General features: G+C 35.5%; 1 pseudogene across 1 annotated transcript; it reads right to left on the bottom strand.

The window, feature by feature from the left end:
* Positions 1-203: 203 nt before the first annotated feature.
* LOC149163901 (WD repeat-containing protein LWD1 pseudogene) lies at positions 204-5,301 on the bottom strand (annotated as a pseudogene). The gene is made up of 2 exons (XR_016260650.1): positions 4,994-5,301; positions 204-1,528 (listed from the first exon to the last, which is right to left on the bottom strand). The product of XR_016260650.1 is annotated as a WD repeat-containing protein LWD1 pseudogene (transcript).
* Between the last annotated feature and the right edge of the window lie 1,359 nt (positions 5,302-6,660).

Below are 6,660 nucleotides of genomic sequence, written 5' to 3'. Positions count from 1 at the left end.
GTCTCAAGCTCAGGCTCTTGGCTTCCTTGTTTGACAGAGTTCAAGTCATGAATGCACAAATTGCCATCAAAGAATTACAACAGTATTAAATCTCAGCCTGCGGCTTAGCTTCCCTTTGTGAAAGTGTTCATATTGTGAATGCAAAAATTATCATCGAAATAATTGCAGCATAATTATACATTAGCATAAAAATAGGGACTCGGTAGAAGAAATAATTAGGATTATTAAATTAAACATCATACACCTCTCACAGTCTGATTAACCTAGGATATTGGGAATCCAAGCAAGTTGAAAAACAGATATTTTGATGAATACCTCTAGACAGGGATGAGATGAGAAGCTTCAGGTAGAAGCATGTCCCTGTGCTTAAAGGGTCTGTCAAATCACTTACCAATGTGGTTGGCATAGAACAATACAATTCTCAAATAGAGAATTCCAAGCATGCAATTGGTAACGGAAGTAGCATACCAAACATTTCAAACCCTCAGTATCTGGAGCTTGTTGGCAAATGCAATTGCAGCCCAATCTGGCTGTGTAGAAGACCACTGCAATTGGTTGATTTCAGCAGCTGCTGTGTAGGCCAATATGGGGTCAAGGCCACCTTCAACAGGCTGACTAACGGAAGACAGCTCCCATATCAGAGCCTGACAGTCATCTCCTGCTGTGCAAATATGAGAAGGACTGTGAGGAGCCCATGCAATGGCATTAACACTTGCCTGATGCCTTTGAAGTTCTGCTACAGGTATAGTTGGAAATCTGATATCCAACACGACTACTTTAGAGCTATCCATAAGAATAGTAGCCATATATCTTGGGTCCCGTTTGTTCCACCCCAGTCGTAACAATGGAGTCTCTGGCTGTGAGCTTTCATAAATAATAGTAGAATGCTCCTTGTCCCTCAAATCAAAAACTCTGACAGACCCATCTGCTGAAACTGAAGCAAAAACACCTGGTCCGCCCCAAGCAATATCATACACCTCCTTGTCATGAGCAATCAGTTGTGTATCGACCACCTCCTTCTCAATGTCCCAAATGGTGCAAGTAGTATCAATGCTACAAGTTCCAATTTGCCTCGGCTCAGCATCGTTCCAATCAAAAGAAGTTAATGGTGCCGAGAACTCACTATTTTTATTATTATTCAATAAGCTTTTCATCTCAACCCGACCATCATGAATCTGCCATATTCGAAGATAGTCTCCAGTAGTGGCCATAAGATCTGGTTTTAGGCATTCTTTATCTGGAATAAACATTATCTTTGTTGCAGGATAAGGGTGATCAAACGCCAGTCTATTATCATTCTTGAATTCGCCCATTTCCTCATCTAATTGAACTATTTGTACTCTGTTGTTATATTCCTCTAGAAAACTGCCAATAGCAAGACGGAATTTCTTGTCCTTGCGAATGCTCCAGTTCATGCCATATATTTGCCATGGAGCTTCATATGTGTAAATTAGTGATTTCTGATCTGTTGCCATTTAGAAGCTCTTAACCGATAAAACTCTCGAGTATTTCACTCAAACAGGCTGATCTGCAGAAAAATGTGAATCCATACTGTTTCTTAGATGTAGTACATGGAAGCCCATTAGGCACAAAGTTAAACATACTTTGAGAGATCAGTAAATGAGTTTGTTCAAATGCAAAGATAATGATTTCATTCTACAAGATGACTTTTGAAGAAAAACAAAGAAGAAAATCAAACCTTCACCATAACAAATAACAATTGCAAACAAAGATCAAATATCAAGATAGATTCCCTGCCAAGCAGTGCTTTACATAAAATACTCCCAGACTTTTTACCATGAAATTTGACATGCCAATTCTAAACCCACATTAGAAATCGGACAAAAAGAATCAAGGAACAAGCCAAGCAAAGATGGAATTTGAAGATGAATTGCCTGGAAAGCTTTACATGAAATACTACCAGATGTATTTTCACCCATCGAATGTGAAAAGCAACAATTGCCACCAGAAATTATAAATCAGAGTAAAGGAGTACAAGGATCAAGTAAAAATGAAATCTGTAAATATCTTACTTGCCAATTGCTGCATTACATCAATTACATCAAATACTCAGGTTTCATTTAAATTCAAAAATCCTATTTGAGGATTCTGGTATATATTTGGCATAAATTCTATTCTATGTACTTTGGGTGACTGGACTTAACAGTTAAGAACATGTGTTTCCTCTTGGGAGGTCACATGTTTGAACCTGGATCACTATGTTGCAGGAAACATGCACACCCTGCTCTGCCCCACCCTCCAGTATCAGTCGTGTTTCCATACTGAAATGCTGAAACGCGACTGAAACGTGCTTGAAACGCTTTTCAATCTCTATGAAATGTGTTTCAGTTGTGGGAAATACATTTCAGTGTCTGTACAGCATGTTTCCAAAAAAAATTGTTCGATTTTGACTTAATTTGATTATTGGGACCCAAATTTTTCATTTTAATGTTTAATTAGAGGTTAATTATAAATTAATTAGACTTCTAGAAGCCTTTAAGACTGATTTTTTTTCTTTAAAAGAAGGTTTCACTATCAATTTGCACCAAATATGCTAGCGATCAAAGTTGACATTTCCTTTATCTTTCGTTTTCCGTCTTTTCACTTAAATTTTTAATATTACCATTAATTGTTTTAGGATGTTTGAGAGTGGTTCCAACCTTATCGGATTTTATATGGAGAAAGTAGAATTTCAGATTCCATGTAAAAGTCAACAGACTTAACAAATTTCAGAACTGCAAGATTGATAGGATTGCAACATTTTCATTAAATTCTAACACGTATGAGAGCATATCAAGAGCAACAAGCCATTCTTGTTCGTGATATTGATTGTTGGACTTCTCTATTGTGGCCTTAGCAAAAATGTACCCTTCACTCAAGTGAAAATCATTAATCAGCCATGTTAAGTTTTTTCTACCATATGTAAAGCTTGGACTAAGTTGTTTCTTAATCATCAAAATTGGGTGGCTTACACTGATGTCCGTAGAGGATTGAGGTAGATGTAAATGGTGATACTAAAAATGAGGATCCCAATATAAGTGATGGTGGAAAATTGCTTGGCATTTATGATTGTCATTTAAATGGTTTTGCTCATTTATTTACAATGTTTTCTTTCTAAGTTTCAATATAATGTCTTATTTATAAAATAGTAAACAGTGTGTATTGTGCTTCCCCGTTTTCAAATTTTTGAGGTGTCATGTTTGCAGCACATTTCTGTTTTGGAAACACATACCTGTTTCCCTGTATCATGCACAACTTAGCTGGGTGGGAGGGTTTAACAGTTAAGAATATGTGTTTCCTCTGTGAAGGTCACAGGTTTGAATCTGAAATTACCCAGTTCAAAGACTAACCAATCAAATCACTGTGTGCAGGGGTCCTTCATCCTATAAACAAGGGAGTCTCATACGTCAATTTTACATTTGGCTAGGCTGTGACCTTGAATTAGATTCTGATTATTATTTTATAATAACAGATCTTGAATATTAAACAACTGATTCACCTGCTAAGGGTAGCAATCCCTGAACAAGTACCCTGAACAAGTTTGTCAAAGACACATAGGAAACTGTGGGCAACCATCAAAATCCAAGCCTGAGAGTCCAAGTTGATAAAGTAAAATAAAGTAGAAAACAGAAGATTGGAGAAGAAAGGCAGCTGCCAGGAGGCCCACTCAACTCAAACCTATTCATATGTTGACCAGGCAGACTTGTCTGTCTACAACTGCCGCTATCGACAGGAGAAGAAAGAAGACTTTCAACCACTCAACCAAGGTTCAAGTCACATGGAACCACTCACGTAGAATTACAGCAGTGCCGATAACCATATTTTGGGACCCTACCAGCTGTTCACCCAAACAAGAGACTGTATCTCGTGGGATCAAAACTGGACCACTGTCGGTCGCTAACAATCATTACTATAATTTATTGTGTTTTATCAGCCAGAAAAATTGTTGTAACCCTCTAAGTTTCTAACCAATACAAGGGATCCTTGCATAAGGAAATAATAGGTCGGCCTGGCACTGGAAGTGTTATGACTCTGTTGCCAATATAAAGGATCACTACTACAAATAAAAAGTAGCTTGAGTTGAGTAGGAGATTATTATAGTTATTCACATACACACAAATACATATGGTTATCTGATATTATTGTTTTGGAGGTTATCCGGAAATATTCTCCTTTTTCTTAGGAGCTGCAGTGCAACTCATGATCAGCCTTATAGTTTGGAGTTGTGATCCCCATCTATATTTAGTGTATTAAGTGTTTCCAGGGCTATTTTGGGTTTATCTGGTTCATAACAAATTAGGTCATAGCATTCAATCCATGACAAAAATTCCAAGGATTTGGCATTCTAGCTAGTTCTCCTGCAAGATTTCTGTGTTTATCTAGCAGTGCAACTCACGATCAGTCTTATAGTTTGGAGTCGTCATCCCCATCTATATTGACTGTATTAAGTGTTTCCAGGACGATTTTGGGTTTATCTGGGTCATGACAAATGATATCATAGCATTCAAGGCCATAACAAAAATTCCAAGGATTTGGCATTCTAGCTAGGTCTCTCTGCAAGATTTTTGGCTTTATCGATCCTCCTTTCAGACCCTATTACAATATATCTACAAGCTTTCGAAGAGTTTCTCTATAGAAGACTGGTCTAACAATGTACAAAGCTTTTAGCAATGTGCATGTAGGATCTAGGACGTCTCTTATAAGATTCTCCAAATAAAAATGATACGTTGTTTGACTAAGCTTGAACACTATGCACAAGCCCTGTTGCTGAAACCAGACCGCAAGAAAAAGTGTGTAACAATAAAAAAGAATCATTGAACGCACTTAACCAGAAAGCCAGAAAAATGACACTAAAATCTCTGATGCTCCATTCCAATAATGATCCGTGTCACTACTCTGCAAGCCAGCAAGAAAAACAGGAAAAACCAAACATGTACATTATTTTATGAGATTTCCCTGAGAAATGATGGGAAGTACTGAAATTTCTACCCACCTGTGGATATGGTGACACTGGCAACTCCTTTGTGACCTGATCCCAGATGGGTTGAAAACCAACAGCCTTGTTGCGAAAAAATTTGAGACAGAACTGCTAACAATCACAGCAAACAAACAATTTGAAACAGAACTGCTAATAATCACAGCAAACAATTTGACTTCATGAGAGGCAGAGCCCTCCTCTAGCAGAGCCCTGTTTTCTAAAACGTGAGTACACGGAGATTGGGACTTTGGATTTTCCAACGAACGGGCTTGAGGAGTTATCCGAGTCCTCGTTCGACCGCACAAGTAAACTTGGGTGAGGTGGAAGACTGAGTTGCCTTGTTTGACTTTGAATTGTTGTTGCGATATAATTTTGTTGGAATTTTTTCATAAGCAAAGACTGCATTTCATTAAAATCTAATAAATTAGTCAATAAAAACGGCCATTAATGATCGCCCAATAGGCAGGAATGTTGCGAGAACTGGAACTCTACAAGTACATTGACCATAACAGCCGGCTGGCACAGACGAGTGGCAATAATGCAATGTTGGCAAACATGCATGGATTAATTTATCATAATACATGGGTATTATAGTTCGGGTTTACCATGTATTATAGTTGGGTTTTTTTTGGTTAACAAGTGAAATTTTTTGAAAAGCTTTTTGGGTTATTTTTAGATTTAATTTGTTTAGGATTTGGTAGGTATTTATTGAAATTATATGCATTAATAGTTTTTTAGGTATTGAATCCAAATGTCCCAGGGAGGTATTGGATCCATATATGTTGTCAAAAAACTAATTTAAACAAGGCAATCAAGATTTGAGTGCAATTTTTTTCAAGGGACTACCTCAAATCTGCCGGAAACTCCAAAAAAATCTCCTAAATAAACAATTCCATTATAATTTAAGGTATTTGTAAAGAGACATAATATAAAAACAAATTATATAATATGTGAACAGATTTTTTGGGAAAAAAATGGAGATAAAAATGTAGGAGATTAATAATTGCTCTCTTTCTTTTTTTAAATTTGGTGATATAATTTTTATGGAAATTGTGTTTTTTATTTAAAATGTATTTTTGAATATATAAATAAATTTAGTGTTTTAAAATTATTATTTCTTTTGGCTGTCTTACTAAAAGATTTGAATTTGTAATCTCGTTGAACATAACATTTTATTAAAAAAGCAATCACTAATTGAGCTATTCCCTATAAGTTGTGTCTTAAAAAAAAATGGAACATTAAAATTACACAAGTCAAACTTATGATAACACCCAAATCTCTTCACAATTTTGGATAAAATTAACTAAAAAATTTGGGGAAAAGAAAGTTAAAACGTGTAATAATTAGACTAAACTAATAAAAATCACCCAAATTCAAAAAATGGATAAATAGTGTTTATTTTCAATAACAAGATTCTCAATAAACAAAGTTTTTAAATTCATAAAATGGATATATAGTATTTATTTTCAACAACAAGATTCTCAATAAACAAAGTTTTTAAGTTCATAAGATGGATAAAAGATAAATAATGTTCCTTTTTTTTTCCTTTTACTTTTTAATTAAATTATGGTAAACCATAACTCATTTGAGTAATTCGGAGATCAAATCTTTATATTATCACTATAAAAGATAAATTAGCCTAGATCCATCTTAACTTCACCATTAAAAATATAAATAATGTT

Source organism: Pinus tabuliformis, chromosome 5_1 (assembly GCF_031772625.1).
Source record: "Pinus tabuliformis cultivar Carrire ecotype Pingquan chromosome 5_1, CPIR1, whole genome shotgun sequence".
In the NCBI taxonomy this organism is placed as follows: domain Eukaryota; kingdom Viridiplantae; phylum Streptophyta; class Pinopsida; order Pinales; family Pinaceae; genus Pinus; species Pinus tabuliformis.
Note: the sequence above shows the minus strand (reverse complement) of the source record. Positions and strands in the feature narration are given on the sequence as shown.